The sequence below is a fragment of the Periplaneta americana genome, chromosome 14 (assembly GCF_040183065.1).
Source record: "Periplaneta americana isolate PAMFEO1 chromosome 14, P.americana_PAMFEO1_priV1, whole genome shotgun sequence".
Classification (NCBI taxonomy): domain Eukaryota; kingdom Metazoa; phylum Arthropoda; class Insecta; order Blattodea; family Blattidae; genus Periplaneta; species Periplaneta americana.
Window position 1 is genome coordinate 34838990 of NC_091130.1, and position 17790 is coordinate 34856779.

A 17790-nucleotide genomic window follows, 5' to 3' on the forward strand; every position below is an offset into this window, starting at 1 on the left:
TAAATACTTGTACTTGCAGTAGTATCAGTAAAGAAATAAATTAACATATAAATTGCATTAAATTTATTTTATTCCCAGTCACATTCACAATCCTTATAAAAATGAACTAGTTATTAAATTCTAAATATCATAATTACAGGAGAAAATCCACAAACGATTAGGGAAAATACGGGAATTTTACTGGAAGCAAGTAAAGCGATAGGTTTGAAAATAAATCCCGAAAAGACAAAGTATATGATTATGTCTCGTGACCAGAATATTGTACGAAATGAAAATATAAGAATTGGAAACTTATTTTTTGAAGAGGTGGAGAAGTCCAAATATCTGGGAGCAACAGTAACAAATATAAATGATACTCGGGAGGAAATTAAACACAAAATAAATGTGGGAAATGCCTGTTATTATTCGGTTGAGAAGCTTTTATCATCCAGTCTGCTGTCAAAAAATGTGAAAGTTAGAATTTATAAAACAGTTATATTACCGGTTGTTCTTTATGGTTGTGAAACTTGGACTCTCACTTTGAGAGAGGAACATAGGTTAAGGGTGTTTGAGAATAAGGTGCTTAGGAAAATATTTGGTGCTAAGAGGGATGAAGTTACAGGAGAATGGAGAAAGTTACACAACACAGAACTGTACGCATTGTATTCTTCACCTGACGTAATTAGGAACATTAAATCCAGACGTTTGAGATGGGTAGGACATGTAGCACGTATGGGCGAATCCAGAAATGCATATAGAATGTTAGTTGGGAGGCCGGAGGGAAAAAGACGTTTAGGGAGGCCGAGACGTAGATGGGAAAATAATATTAAAATGGATTTGAGGGGGATGGGACATGATGATAGAGAATGGATTAATCTTGCTTAGGATAGGGACCAATGGCGGGTTTATGTGAGGGCGGCAATGAACCTCCGGGTTCCTTAAAAGCCAGTAAGTAAGTAAGTATCATAATTACATCCAACCGACAGCAAATGTTTCATGCAATTACAGGGATTCTATGTATCCCCTCTCACTTTTTTTTATAGAAGGTGTTATGAAAAAAGGATCAAATATTTTGAGAGGAAGTAGTATTCATAAAAACAAGGACATAAGTCTTGAAACTAATAACTTTGAAGAAACAAGGACTATAAAATTGGTACTATAACAACAGCATATCTTCTATTGTAGTATTCATCAAAACAAGGAAGTAAGTCTAAACACAGGTATTGAAACTAATATCTTTGAAGAAACAGGTCGTGGTTGGGACAAGTTACCTGGTTGAGGTTTTTTCCGGGGTTTTCCCTCAACCCATTAAAACAAATGTTGGGTAAATTTTGCCGCTGGACCCTGAACAATTTCCGCCGGAATTATCATCTTCATATCATTCGGATGGTAGATAACCTCAGCAGTTGTTAAAGCATCGTATAATAATAACCCACTAAAAAAGAACAAGAACTCTAATATTGATACTACAACAACAGCATATCTTCTACTGTGACTTAAGAAAAATGGTATATTATTTAGAGAGGAGGTAGTATTCATGAAAACAGGGAAGTAATTCTAAACACGAATCTTGTAACTAATATCTTTGAAGAAATAAGGACTGTAATATTAAGACAGTAACAACAGCATATCGTCGTTGTTCCTGCAATAACTCCTATGTGACATATTTATCGATTTTCAGATTTTTTCTCTATTAAATAACTTAAATAGTGATACAGCAAGTAATAAAATCTATATGTAATTATATTTCTTTATTTTGAAAATGTAAGAATTTACAGTCTCCTATGTACGGCTGCAATAGGATGAATTTTTTTAGTAGATTATTTTACGACGCTTTAGGTTATTTAGCGTGTGAATGAGATGAAGGTGATAATGCCGGTGACATGAGTCCGGGGTCCAGCACCGAAAGTTACTCAGCATTTGCTCATATTGGGTTGAGGGAAAACCACGGAAAAAACCTCAACCAGGTTACTTGCCCCGACCGGGAATCGAAACCGGGCCACCTGGTTTCGAGGCCAGACGCGCTAACCGTTACTCCACATGTGTGTACCATAGGATAAATAAATGTGTTTTTTCTTCCTACTGAAAAATAATTATATTTTGCACATAGGATTTATTGCAGGAACAACGGCGATATTTTCTAATGTGAACTCTTGGCTCGTTTCTTATTGCAATGTAGTGTGTTTACAAAGTAAATAGGCAGATCTGATAATATATCCGAAAATAAATCAGCAATGAGCATACATTAATGTATATTCCGTAGTTACAATACCAATTTTAGAATCCCTCTTTCTTGAAGATTGTGGTTGTTGTACAACACCTCCTGTTGGATGGTAACTCCATCACAATCGTCGGATATCAATCCGATAGAAAATCTGTGGCATGATTTAGAAGAAGGAATAAGAAATCACATCTCAAGCAAAGACGACCTAAAGGAAGCATTGTTTAAATAATGGGGGAAAATCACTAGAGAGAAAATAGAACAGCTTGTCAAATCAATCACAAGAAGAAATTATCAAGAGGAAAGGAGGGCCCACCCGATATTAAGGATTGACAAAGGACAATGAATTAATTTTATTTTTGTAGTTGAATATTTATTTGAGGTGAAATGACACACATTTTGTTTTGTTTTCATATATTATTATTAGTTTGAAAAGAGATAAAGTTATATATTTTTTGTATTTATTTGACTTACGTGATAAACAATAAATTTGTATACAAGTGTCACGATACTGTTTCATTTTCTGTTAGTTTTGTATTACTACACTTGAAGATAGTATGTAGGTGAATATTTTTGAGCCACTGTAATAATGTGGTAAACCGGTGGAGAAAACCCGTTGTATGACAGCTTTGTAAATCACATTTATATCGCAAGTTGATTGCTAGTCCGTCTTCGTAAGGAATGCAGGGACCTACAGTTGGAAAACTTGCTGCAGGGACAGTTTAGCGACGTTAAATTTGAAGGTCAGTCAGTGACTGTCTTTGCAGTGTTTGATTTTAATTCAGAGCACTCGCTCCATATGCCACTTATTGCCCGCACAGATTGCGTAGCAACTGTCTGAGGTTTGGGGGGGGGGGATCTCGACCAGTGACCCTCTCCCTCCTCCCCATCGGTCGCGCTCACCTCTCAGGGTCCAATCTTCTTTGCATATTTACACATACGCACCCAAGGGTTGCATTGTTTAAATGTACAGTATATGTACACCGTGCAGCATGGGGCAGGAGAAAAAGAGAGAGAGAGAAATTATTAAATAAAGGGTTGGAACCAAGATTTAAAAATGTGGACACATACGGTTTCGCGCAAAAGAAATGCAACTATTTTTTTTCTTCTTCAAAATAATTCGAATTTCCAGTGGTGTAGCCATGAAGTTGTGGTTTATTCTGTCACCTAACTAGATACAATCGCACCTCAGTAGATTGATATCATCTCACAAAAGAGTACGTTTAGATCTGCGGGAAATAACGAAATTGTCGAATTAGTACCTGTTTAAAAAATACAAAAATGTTACGGTTTCTCTTTAATGTTCTTTCAATCTTGTATCCACTATCACCGTGTCATCATTTTGTCCCTAAGTAATGTCTCTAGTTGATCAGAGACGTTCTTTACCAATCGTAGATTTTGGTGTAAATTTCATACAACAGTATCTTTAGTTACTTTACTTAATTTCATACTTGAGTTATTGAACTTGGTTTATTACTTTAAACGATTAACTTAAGCAGTTTAGTTACTTTACTTAGTAGCATATTTAGTTATCTTACATTATGTTTTAGTTATACTCCGTTTAGTTAAAAAGTTTAATCACTTGACTTAGATTGCTTACTTAGTTACTCTTTATATTTTAGTTACAGTAAGTTTAGTTAATCAGTTCATTTATTTTAATTAGGCACCTAATTATTTAGTGTACATGTAGATAATTTAGTTAAATAGCTTAGTTAGTTTATTTATATAGCTTATTTACTTAGTTTAGATGTCTTAGTTATATTCAGCTTAGTTAATTAGTTTAGACGACTTACTTAGCTAATTATTTAGTATACATGTTTAGTTAAAATGAGGTTAATTGAATGATTTATTTACTTTACTTAGCTTATTTAGTTAGTTTAGAGCTTTAATTATAGTCAGTTTAGTTAAAAAGTTTAGTCACTTATGTACATTGCTTATTTAGTTTAGATTTTCGAGTTGTAGTCACTTCAGTTAAACAGTTTTCCACTTAGCATATTTAGTTAGTTTAGATGTTTTAGTTATAGTCAGTTTAGTTTAATAGTTTAGTCACTTTACTTAGCATATTTAGTTAATTCAGATGTTTTAGTTATAGTCAGTTTACTTAAATAGTTTAGTCACTTTACTTAGCACATTTATTTAGTTTAGATGTTTTAGTTATAGTTAGTTTAGTTTAATAGTTTAGTCACTTAACTAAGTAGCTTATTAAATTAGTGTATATCTTTCAGTTATATGTAGTCAGCTTAGTTAAAAAGTTTAGTCATTTAATTTATATTGCTTATTTAGTTAAATGTTCGAGTTGTCACTTCGGTTAAACAGTTTTGTCACTTTACGTAGCGTATTTAGTTAGTTTAGATGTTTTAGTTATAGTCAGTTTAATTAAAAAGTTTATCCACTTTACTTAACATATTTAGTTATTTTATATAGTTTCGTTATAACCAGTTTAGTTAAATAGTTTAGTCACTTAACTTGAATTAGTTATTACGTTAGTTTATATCTTTCAGTTATAGTCAGTTTAATTAAATAGTTTAATCACTTTACTCAGCACATGTAGTTAGTTTAGAATGTTTACATGTTTTAGTTATAGTCAGTATAGTTAAATAGTTTATTACTTTACTTAGTTATTTTAGTTAAATAGTTTAGTTACTTTACTTAGATAGCTTATTTAGTTAGGTGTTTCAGTTGTAGTCAATTTAGTTAATTATTGTATTCTTTAATTAGTTAGTCTAACTTATTTAGTTAGTTTAGGTGTTTCAGTTATGGTGAGTTCACGTAAAATTATTTAGTTACTTTCATCAGGTATCTTACTAAGATAGTTTAAATGTTTTAGTTATAGTTAGTTTAGTTACTTTATTTTATTGCATTTTAGGGTTTTATACAGTTCAGTTTCATTAGACAGATTGGTTAGCTGAAAAAATAATTTGGTGCCATTTTAAAAATTAAAAAATACATATCAAATTTGAAATAAAAACCGAATTAATTTAAAATCTTCTTACGTTGAGTAATATTTCATTAAATCCTAATAACGCAGGAGCTTCTAGTACATGTAAACATGCAAATAAACTGCAAAAGTAGTATGTGAGAGCAGCGAGAAAGGGGGCTGTACTTGTCATTTTAATGCTGAACCTCAAACATTTAAGTACAGTCATAAAGGGCTTAAAAATGACTTCAAGATAAACTATTGCATTTCTCGAAAGAGTATGGGTTGTAGCGTCTTTTAAGATTTTTTTCAACAAATAGTAACAAAATTTTACCTCAATTCCCCTTAACTATTAAAAGTGCTGTAGGGAGATTTATTTAAATAAACTTAAGCTCTTAACAACAAGCCAAGAATTCAAAGGCTCCAAAGTGTAATGTAAGGAAGTATGTTGGGGTTCAGTACGAACTGATATTATTAATCACGAATCTGGAGCAACACAAATATATACATAATTTAATGTGGCTAAAGAAAGAATGTCAGAACTGATGCAAAAGTAAAAAAATATAAATCAATTCTGAGATCTGTACCACAGAAATAAGAGCACTCACAAATTAACAGAAAAAAAATATTGAGACTACTGAAAGGAATGTGTCAAGAAAAATAGTGATGTGACAGGCAGAAATGATAACATGGAACAAAAGTGTAAAATATAAAATAGAGGGGAATGGGTCACAAGATGGCGACAAGAATGGAACACTCGTATATCACCCTTATCACCCAACAGAGTTGTTATATCTATTTGAGGTAAAAATTTATAGTAAAGAAGAGGCATGAGATAAATATAAAAAATTGTAGAGACTTGATAATAATGGAATAAAATAGATTACAATATTAAAATATAATAATAATAATAATAATAATAATAATAATAATAATAATAATAATCTTCTGCCAGGAAGTCAAACGGAGGATAGCAATGGCAAAAAAACCTTTTAACAGAAAAAAACGTCATATTCTGCGTACATCTGGAAGAGAACTAAGGAAGAGACGAGTGAAGTGCTTTGTGTGGAGTGTGGCATTGGCATGGACATTACGACGAAGTGAAGAGAAGCGATTAGAAGCATTTTTAATATAGATATGGAGGAGAATGGAGCGTGTGAAATGGATAAACAGAACAGAAATGAAGCTGGGTTGGAAAGAGTGAATGAAGAAAGAATGATGATGAAACTAATCGGGAAAAGAAAAAGGAGTTGGTTGGGTCACTGGCTGAGAAGAAACTGCATACTGGAAGAAATGGCGAATGGGACAAGAGTTCGTTCGGGGAAAAAGAAGACATCAGACGATAAGACGACATTAATATAGTCTATATGGATCGTATGCGCAGACTATGAGGAAGGCAGAAAATAGGAAAGATCGGAGAATGTTAGGTTTGCAGTGAAAGACCTGCCCTTGAATGGAATGAATGTCATCATTTGAGACTCAACAACAGGATATACAATCCTTTACGAAAAGTGATCAGATCATATCTTAAAAGAATTAGGTGTGTCACCAATTATAGCTTTGATCCAAGATGGAAAGATCACGTTGAAAGGTTGGAAGATCGTAGATGGTTTGAAGTCAAGTGTGGTTCAACTGGCGACTCGCGGGTCACATCCGACCCGGGATCGCTAATAAACTGACCCTTCGAACTCCTGGTACACATAAATGAATAGAAAACCTATATGACGTTTTATCATTAAATGCACAGTTAATTAGAAAATTAAATTTGAAGTTTCAACAGCCCGGCAACATCGTCGCTAAAACACTCTACTCGTATACAAGTGTAAGAGGTCAACGAACTCGGTGAGTCTCCGTACGTAAGCTGCCAAGACGTTGCCACGCGTTCGCTTCGTGCAATGGTTTGAATTTAGGAGTTTTTAAAATTACATTTACACGAAAACCGTGCAAGCTATTGTAAAACGCCAAAGGGATAAATTATTCTTTATTAGATTTCCTAACGATATGGACAAAAATCACGACCCTACTCGCATTAGTTACCGGATAGGAGATTGTTAAACATCTGGGAAAATACTACGAACTTTCCACCAATATGATATTATAGTTTTTTGTTACATACAACATGAGCTATACGCTCTGGAAATCTGCAAGGCTATTTCACTTACACCCTGTATAATTTTGGCTCGTGAATTAATTTTGAAAGTGTCATCTTGCCTTCCGACCAAAAACAGTTGGACCACATTGGCCTAAGCAAATACTGCATCACCGACGTCATAGGGTCGTCACTTGAAGTGTGGACTTTCATTTGTTCTTGAGACGTCAAAGGATCACTAGGTCCAGTGCTTGCCAGGATGAGGAAGATGGTGATAATGTTGGTGACGACGACAATGATGATGATAATAAAAAATGTAATAATGTAGGAATTTCTGTACAAGCGAAACCTTGCATACTTTCAAAATTATTTATTTATTAATAATTTCTAAGTTTACTGAACATAGTCTGGATTACATCAAAAGATTAAATTATTCTTGCAGATAACACGGCAACAAATCATTACTGACTGTACGCTCATGGGCTCTGAGTTTCAACATTGGAACACCCAAGTAAATGTTGTCCATCCCTTTATTATGCCGCCGACACGGTTTGATGAATTGGGCAACATTAATTTTTTTTATTTCCTCAGGAAGCAATCCATTATATGGTGCATCATCAATTTTCTTTGGCGTGTTCAAATCTGGGAGGTAAATAAAATTACTAAAACCAAGATAATTTGCAGGAATACGTCAATAATTTCTAAAACGTGCTGTGATCGATAAGACGCTAAACTGAAGCTATAGCTTAGTCAATAATTGATGTAAACAAGAGGACCGTCCCCTGGCTTCGTCAATACTATTTTGTTTACTTGCTTCTTTTATACAGAATCAGTTACGATATTGGGATACTGTAGATAGAAAGAATGTGGAAGGATCTGGTGTCCTATCTACCGCTGTGGAATAACGGTTAGTATGCCTGACCGTGCAACGAGTGGGCCAGGGTTCAAATCCTCGTTGGGACAAGTCTGTGATTTTTTCCGGGGTTTTCCCTCAACCCATTAAGAGCAAATGCTGGACAACTTTCAGCGCTGGACCATAGACTCATTTCGCTGGCATTATCATTTTCATCTCATTCAGACGCTAGATAACCTTAGTAGGTGATAAAGCGTCGTAAAATAACCAATTAAAAATTAACTAGTGTTCGTTTGCAATATGATAGAAGGTAAATGACAATTACAATAATAAATGAAAAGTAAATCTCATTTTCTATAATTTACGATAATCATCATGGTAGATTTAAATGTTTTAAATGTGTCAACTATAAGGATGATGCTAAGTACTATCATAAATTTCAGGGGTTTGTTATTTGAAATATTTAAAACAAAAATGCTTAATACAATATTTTGCTCGTTTCTCTTTCTTTTCGAGATAAAAATTGTTTTATATGAAACATTTAATAGCATGTTTCGGGAAAGTCATTGATCGAATTCCCAATATCCTCGGTGAATTTAAGACAGCAGGGTATTATGATAATAAATTATTGAAATAATTTTAGTTTTGTCTTTTAAAAATGCAGAAATTTGATCCGAATAAATGTAACTTTTCGTTCCGCAAAGGAATTTTAAAATGAATAAGAACGCGTGTGAAAGAAAGCGTGCAAACATCTGTTGAAAATGGAGCCCAGAGCGAAAAATAGTACACTTGGACGGGTGCGAGAATGCAGGACAAGGAAAAGGCCATTTTCTAACCTCTCTTCTTACAGTTCAGTTACAAAGTGTCAACGATTTTGTGAATGTTCCTACTAAGCTAACAATCAATGCGAGCAATGTCTGATCCAATAATGAAGAGGTGATTAAAAAGTGTCCTAAGTCCTTATCTCAAGATTTCAACTTGCTTTATTCACGTTTTAATTCATCCTTTTCAAGTCTACGTATAACTGTGTAAGTTTATTTAACGACTCTCCTAAGTCTTGACTTAATGTCTGCATATGTTTCTTTCAAACAGATCTAAGAGCATCAAATTTGTTTTATCAGTTTTGCCATTTTTCTTATAACTTGTCATTTGGACTTAGACCAGTTTGGAATCCGACTCTTCATATTGGTGTCGGTGATTTAGAATTTTATTAAATCATAGTTTACCATATAAAGACTTCAAATCAAATAAAAATGTCCATCAAATATGTGAAAAGCAATTTATAATTAATCACTCTGGAATATGTATTATATTAGGCCTACTTTCGCGTGTTAAATATTAGGTACAGTACCTTGTTGACTAGTTTCAGCCTGTTATCGGCTATCGTCAGAACTGGTTGGTGTTGGTCTTCGCGCCTCTTGTTTGCATTTCCTGTGGGGGTGTGTTTGTGTAGTGTAATATGGAGTCAAAAAGTGTGTGTGTTCTGAAATTGAGTTGTGTGTTGAGGATTTGATGCGGGTGTGTTTTTGTGTGTGTGTGTATTTGCAACGTCCGTAGATCTGACCGTATCACACCTTCACTAAATATGCTGTCCTGGGCCCGTCTCAAAGAGCGAAGAACTATTCACTCTCTCACTTTACTCTTCAATATTCTTCAAAACTCTAACCCTAGTTACCTAGCTTCTCGTTTTCAACATTTGTCCTCATATCACGAAACAGATACTCGCTCACAACAACATATCACACTCTCCATTCCTAAACATAGAACATTCTTCTACTCTTCATCTTTCACCGTCTCTGCAGCTCATCTCTGGAACTCTTTACCACAACATGTCAGAGACTGTCGGACATTGTCTAGTTTCAAAAATAAATTAAAGTTGCACTTTTTCAATTCAGATTCCTTTCAGTTATAAGCCATTTCCTCTGCGATAATTTTGTAAAAAAATAGGCTATATATTTCTTTCCTTCCTTTCCTCTTTTTGTTCTCTTTATCAGCAGATCAATTTATTATCATAGCCTTTTATTGTGAATTTAATTTAATTTTTTTTCTTTTTTATTATTATTTTATTACATTCTAATTTGTTATATTCTTCCTTACGTTTTCCATATTAACCATTTGTACTAAATGAGTTGTTTTTGCTATATTCCAACGTATTTTGCTTTCTTTTTTCTATTATGGTATTATTTTCTTGTTGTTTAGTGTCGATTTTATTATGCTATTATTATTTTTTTTGTAATATGTTAGTATTCTGTTCTGTAATATTTTGTTAAATTTTAACTGCTTGTATATTTTGTGACCTGGTAGAGTGTAAGAGAAGGCCATATGGCCTTAACTCTACCAGTATAAATAAAGAATTATTATTATTATTATTATTATTATTATTATTATTATTATTATATTTCGTATTGTTCTAGTGTGTTTAATTTCTGGATTTTCGGCTGAATATGTAGAATTTCCATGTCTGTGTTTATGTCACTGTAGGTGTGGTTGGCATTTGTGGTGTGTTCTGCGTATGTGGAAGTGTTTTGTAATTTTGTTATGGATGTGATGTGTTCTTTGTAACGTGTTTGAAATTATCTGCCTGTCTGTCCTATGTAGAAGTTTTTGCAGGTGTTACATTTGAGTTTGTATACGCCTGAGTGGTTGTATTTGTTTGTTTGTGTTGTTTGTTTGTTGAGATGTTTTTGTAGAGTGTTATTTCTTCTGTATGAAATGTTGTAATTTAATTTCTTGAATGAGGTTGCAATCTTGTGTGTGTTTTTGTTTTCGTATGTTAGTTTGATATATTTTTTGTGTTCTTGTGTTAGTGTTGTATTCTTATGTTTCGTCTTTCTTATTATATTGTTTATTATGTCAGCATTGTATCCGAAGTGAGAGAGAATATCATAGAAATGATAGCCGTCCATCTTGGATTTAAAATATCGGCATCCTAACCAATTCAAATAACAAAAAAGAAAATGTAAATTAACGTTAAAATATACATATTGAAATTTTAAAAAAGAATATTCTGCGACAAGATTTGGTAGCTATCAAAACGATAAAAATTTATTGAAAATAAATAATATACATTGAATATTATAAAGATGAATAGAGATGGTGATTGATGATCTTCAATGAAGAGTTTAAAATGGTTGATGCAATTGTCTGTAGAGTCTTATCAGGAACCTTTAATTTTCTGAGGATCTCCAATGTAAATTAGGGAATTGTTCCTCGCGCACCAAACATGAGTCCAATGACATTCCAATCTTGAATATTATATTTATGACTGAGGTCATCACAGCATGGAAGGTGTTAAAAGTTGTGTAATCAAGATGTATAATCAATTTGGATTATTTGTGTGCGACATTTCTCATCTTATTATTTTAGCAATCATAAATAAATTGTTTCATTTTTAAATTCTGAAGAATACTGAGTATAAAAAGGCTAAATGTGGCCTAACTCTAAATTATCGTTTCTCATTACACGAACATTTAAAATGATTATTAAATATTTACAACTTAAGAAGTTTCAATTTCCTTCGCGTACAGACTATACCTCATTCTTAAATACTCTTTAATCTAACATTATGAACATTTCTCTGTCAGATCTTGTTAGAACAGTGCTATACATATGATTTGTGGTGTGGTTTTCTTGGAATACTCCGGTTTCCTCTAACATTTTATTATGTTATTTTTTAATTATTTCTATATCATTATTTCTGTAGTTAAACTGAACAGTAAATAAAAAATTATTAATCATGGACAATGGACGCAGATTTTCTCTGGCCAGAAGCTACAATGCAAGTTGTTGTCTACTCCTGCATAATTTCAACAAAGAGCGTTGTGAATCCTTTGCGTTTGGGGCCAGAGACTGGATTCACTACAAAAAGAACTGTAGTAGATTGCTTTTCATCAGTCTCTTTTGCGAATCGTGAAAGTAAATTTAAATCATATCAGGCTTCTCTTCTCCGGAGGCCTTGGAACCCAATATTACAAGTTTGCCTACTGAAGCGAAGTTTAACTATTGATCAGGGGCTCGCAACCCTTTCGAGCGAGCCTGTCCTTCCATCCCTCAAAGCGTCTTCAAGATCAAATGAGTCAACGACCAACTTTCAGATGGTAGGGGATTAAAATTTATTTCTAATATAAACATAAAATTTTTCCTAATGTACACTGTACAGTACATTCCGTCCTCTATGGCATTCAGACGACATTTCTATCGTCATTCTTCATAATTGAGGACATTTTTTTTTTGCCTGTGGTAGCCACATATCGAAATTTCAGCGTTTAAGCTGTCTGCTACATTTCTTTTTCCAGTTAGATTAAATTTATCTGTAGTAATGTCACAAGAGATATGAGATTTCCCGATAAATCCACGAGTGAAGAAAGCGGATGTATTTAAATCTCACACCTCGAGTGATATTTATCAGCACTATTTCGTGAATAAAATAATATATCCCTAAAATTCGCTCACAAAATGTTAATAATTGTATATTTTTGAATACTTAACCTATTAAGACATTGTGAAGTCGAAATAGATGAATAACGATTACTACAATAAACAAATTGGATGTTATTCAGGAATACCGATTGAGAAAAGCGAAATACAGTTTAACAATGTTTATTACATGTAGGCTACTGCGCTTTTATGTTATTAGGCCTATAACAGAAATACATTTTCATTATCTGCTGAAGTTATAATTCAATTTAAACATTTTATAATATAATTACAAATAACCTGACTAACACATTAATTAAATGAATAACTCTTGAAAACGCAGTTATCAAATGTTAATAAAGAAGTGTTATTTTTCTTAGATATAATGGACATGGAAGTAGAAGATGAAGATGTAGATGTGAAAGTAGAATTTCACATTTTATTTAGTACTTCATCGTTACATTAATGAATTAATGTTCATCGATTTACGGGGAAACAGTTGGCGACACGGACTAAACAAAAGAATTGATTGTGATAAATCGGATTGCAAAAATTATCGCGATATATGACTGTGATAGGTTGGGATTCAAAATTTCATTACACGTCATTGGTCGAAAATATAATGACGTCATATAAACGAAATAGTCTATAGTAATGTCACAAGAGGCCTGAGATTTATCTGGGAAAGCGCAGACCTCGAGTGATATTTATTAGGACTATTTCGTGAATAAAATAAAAATGTAAATAATATATCTCTAAAATTCGCTCACATAATGTTAATAATTGTATATTTACCTATTCAGAAATTGTGAAGTTGAAATAGATGAATATCAGTTACTACAGATGTTATTCAGTGATGCCAGTTGAGAAAAGCAAAATACAGGTTTAAAAATTTTAATTACATGTGCTCCGCTTTTCTCTTGTTATGATAACATAAATACATTATCATTACTTGCTGAAATTATAATTTAATTTGAACATTTTATAGTATAATTATAAATAACCCGATTAATACTTTAATTAAATAAACAATATTGCTGAAAACGCACTTATCAAATCCGAATGAAGAAGTGTCTTTTTCCTTAGAGACAATAGACATGGAAGTAGAAGATGAAGGTGTAGATGTGGAAGTAGAATTTCGCATTTTCTTTAGTAGTTCATCGTTACATTAAAGGATTCATGCTCATCGATTATGGAGAAACATTTGGCGACACTGACTAAACAAAAGAACGACCATGCGATAAATTGATTGTGATAAATCGAGTTGCAAAAATTATCGCGATGTATGACTGTGATTGGTTGGAATTGAAAATTTCATTAGGCCTGCACTTCATTGGTCGAAAATGGAATGACGTCATATAAACGAAATAGTCAAATTAATTTGTTAGTCTAGAATTATTCGTCCAGGTTACATGACTTATACGTAATCGTTTATTTTCTCATTTATATAGTTTTTTCGAGTTCATTACTTATCAGTTATTTTATAAACCAGTTATTTTATAAACCAGTTATTTTATAAACCGGCATATTTCTAAGGGATTTAAATTAATTTGTTTGCGTCTTGTTTTTATCTGAATTCCATCCATACTATAAAGTTTTCAAATTTGTTTATTTTACGTTTTATCATCTGCTATGGTTATTCTAACGTCTGAGTGAAATGAAGATGTTAGTGTCAACGAAATGAGTCCAGAGTCCATGTCCGAAAGTTACCCAGCATTTGCTCTTAATGGATTGAGAGAGAATCCCGGAAAAGGCTCAACCAGGTGACTTGTCCCAATCAAGATTTGAATCCAAGCCAACTTGTTTCACGGTCAGATATGCTAACCGTTACTCCACAGCGGTGGACACTATAAAACTGGCATCGACATAATTTTCAAACGGTGTCTAAGAGTGAAAGCGGACAGAAAAAGAAAACAATCCGAAATAAAATGAGTGTACTAATATTCGACTGTCCATTACTGTGGAGTAATGGTTAACCATGAAATGAGAGGACCCGGGTTCAAATCAAGGTTGGAAGAAATTACCTGGTTGATGTTTTATCAGGAGTTTTCCCTAAATCAATTTAAGAATAGGTTAACGAAATATTTTTCTAACAATTCTAATGGTTATATGTATACTTACTTACTTATTGGCTTTTAAGGAACCCGGAGGTTTATTGCCGCCCTCACATAAGCCCGCCATTGGTCCCTATCCTGAGCAAAATTAATCCATTCTCTATCATCATATCCCACCTCCCTCAAATCCATTTTAATATTATCTTCCCATCTACGTCTCGGCCTCCCTAAAGGTCTTTTTCCCTCCGGCCTCCCAACTAACACTCTATATGCATTTCTGGATTCGCCCATACGTGCTACATGCCCTGCCCATCTCAAACGTATGGATTTAATGTTCCTAATTATGTCAGGTGAAGAATACAATGCGTGCAGTTCTGTGTTGTGTAACTTTCTCCATTCTCCTGTAACTTCATCCCTCTTAGCCCCACATATTTTCCTAAGCACCTTATTCTCAAACACCCTTAACCTATGTTCCTCTCTCAAAGTGAGAGTCCAAGTTTCACAACCATACAGAACAACCGGTAATATAACTGTTTTATAAATTCTAACTTTCAGATTTTTCGACAGCAGACTGGATGATAAAAGTTTCTCAACCGAATAATAACAGGCATTTCCCAGATTTATTCTGTGTTTAATTTCCTCCCGAGTATCATTTATATTTGTTACTGTTGCTCCCAGATATTTGAACTTCTCCACCTCTTCACAAGATAAATCTCCAATTTTTATATTTCCATTTCATACAATGTTATGGTTATATATATCACAGATAAATATCTAAATTATCTCATCATCATTATTATTATTATTATTATTATTGTTATTATTATTATTATAACTATTTCTTACCAATGTTTATTATTGTCACACTAACATTACTTATCCAACTTTCATTATTTACTTTCATGTTGTTTTATAGTCTATATATTAATGTAATAACTATGTAACAATTGTATTCAATTAGAATTAGAGTCTGGCTGGGCGGAAGAGAAGGCCTACTGGCCTTAACTCTGCCAGATTAAATAAATAAATGATTATTATTATTATTATTATTATTATTATTATTATTATAACTATTTGTTACCAATGTTTATTATTGTCACACTAACATTACTTATACAACTTTCATTATTTACTTTCATGTTGTTTTATAGTCTATATATTAATGTAATCACTATGTAAGCAATTGTATTCAATTAGAATTAGAGTCTGGCTGGGCGGAAGAGAAGGCCTACTGGCCTTAGCTCTGCCAGATTAAATAAATAAATAAATTATTATTATTATTATTATTATTATTATTATTATTATTATTATTAAACACATTAAGAGCAAATGCTGAGTAACTTTCGGTGCTGGACCCTACACATTTCGATGTAATTTTCATCTTCATTTCATTCAGACGCTAGATAACCATAGCAATAAACCAGTAAATAAAAATATAAGAGTAGTCGATCGTCTTTGCCTGTGACTGCATCATACTAGTTGATGCTGCAGACGCATTTCTCAGTACTGTACGCAGCCGCGTTATTTTCATACGCACACGCACAATGGACATCTCATACCGGTCGGTGCGTACAAAGAGAAATAAAAATTCTTGCTTGTTAAAACTGGTTCCTTTTCTTTACAATAAAAAAACTGGACACCCATCAAATAAGGCAAGGAGAAGAGATCTTTTTTTCTTTTTTTGTATTTGTCAACACAGCCAGTTATGCATTTTCATTGTACGTGCACACACTTCTTCCCCGTTCAGTACATACGCGTATGACTGCGTCCGAGCAATACCGGCCTATAGTCTACAGAGATTTACTTATGTATTACCATTTACTTTGATCAGGGATCTCTTAATATATAATTTTGCGTGAGGCAGTTAAAATAATTTTGATTACCAAAATTAAAGAAAAGTTGGAAACTAAAAGCAAATGACACGTAATTGGTTAAGACAGCTTTTAGATTCAACGAGTTAAAATCATCAAAAGAATAATGATATGTTAACAATATTAAAAGTTAAACGCTAGTACAAAGCTTTACAGGAATATTAATGCTCGCTACTAAATTGCGAGTTGCAGATGAATAAATTTATACAAATATTTCTATACAGAACAAACTGTAATTAATGTTATTAATTTAAGGGGGTTATTCTTTGAGATATTTCAAACAAAAATTTTAATACCATTTTGCTCGTTTTTGTTTCCTTTCCGAGATAAAAATTGTTTTTATTAAACATTTCATAGCGTGTTTTGGGAAATCCATTGATTTAATTCCCAATATGCTCAGTTAATTTAAGAGAGCGGTGTGTTATGATAATAAACGAATGAAAGAATTTTAGTTTTGTCTTTAAATGTGCATAAATTTGATCCCCAAATGTAACATTTTAAAATTGATTTAAAAAAAAAAGTTATATTTGTTCGAACCAAATTTCTGTACCGTACATTTAAAGGACAAAACTAAAATTCTTTCAGGCATTTATTATCGTAATACACTGTTCTCTTAAATTGACTGATCATATTGGGAATTAAATCAATGGCTTTGCCAAAACACGCTATGAATTATTCTATAATATAAAACAATTTTTGTCTCGAAAAGCAAGCAAAAACGAGAAAAATTGCTTTACACTATTTGGTTTGAAATATCTCAAATAATAACTACTTGAAATTAATGACATTATTTACAGTTAACCCTGTACGTACGTTTTTAATTTTATTAAGGACAAACTGAGGTGAAAAGTTTTAAATTTTGGTAAAAAATTGTCGATTTTATACTTTTATAATGTAAAAGTCTCCTAAGGTCTAGAATAGCCTTTTGCCAATTTTCTTACCCATAGAACTGTCCAATCACCTCTTAGAATCAGAATAAACTGCGTGTTTTTATTTTTATTTATGCAGTTCCACACTTTTTAATTAATTTTTGTCGTCTTATGTTTTTGTACATTTACTAAAAATGCTACTCTTCCTACAAATTTTGTAGAAAATGCATGATTTTTTGCGTGGATATTTTTTAATGTTTGCTTAATAGAATATATTATTTAGATTCTCCTTTAGATCTCATATTTTACTTATATATACATATTCATCATATATATACTTCTATTATTTGACAATTTGATACTCGACTACAATAAATATGTTTGTTAATTTTTTTAGTAAATGGAATGGAAACCTTTGATAGCAAGTTTTGTTTCTGAAAGTCTAACAAATGTGTTGACAAAATTTCAGAAAGAGATTTGAAATTTGTAGGAAGAGTATCACTTTTTCAAAATATAATTTT

The 17790-nt window shown here is 32.5% G+C and overlaps 1 long non-coding RNA gene across 1 annotated transcript in view; it reads right to left on the reverse strand.

The window, feature by feature from the left end:
- The window catches only part of LOC138713255 (uncharacterized), a 1167998-nt gene that overhangs the window by 167846 nt on the left and 982362 nt on the right, over positions 1 to 17790 (reverse strand). The window lies entirely within an intron of this gene.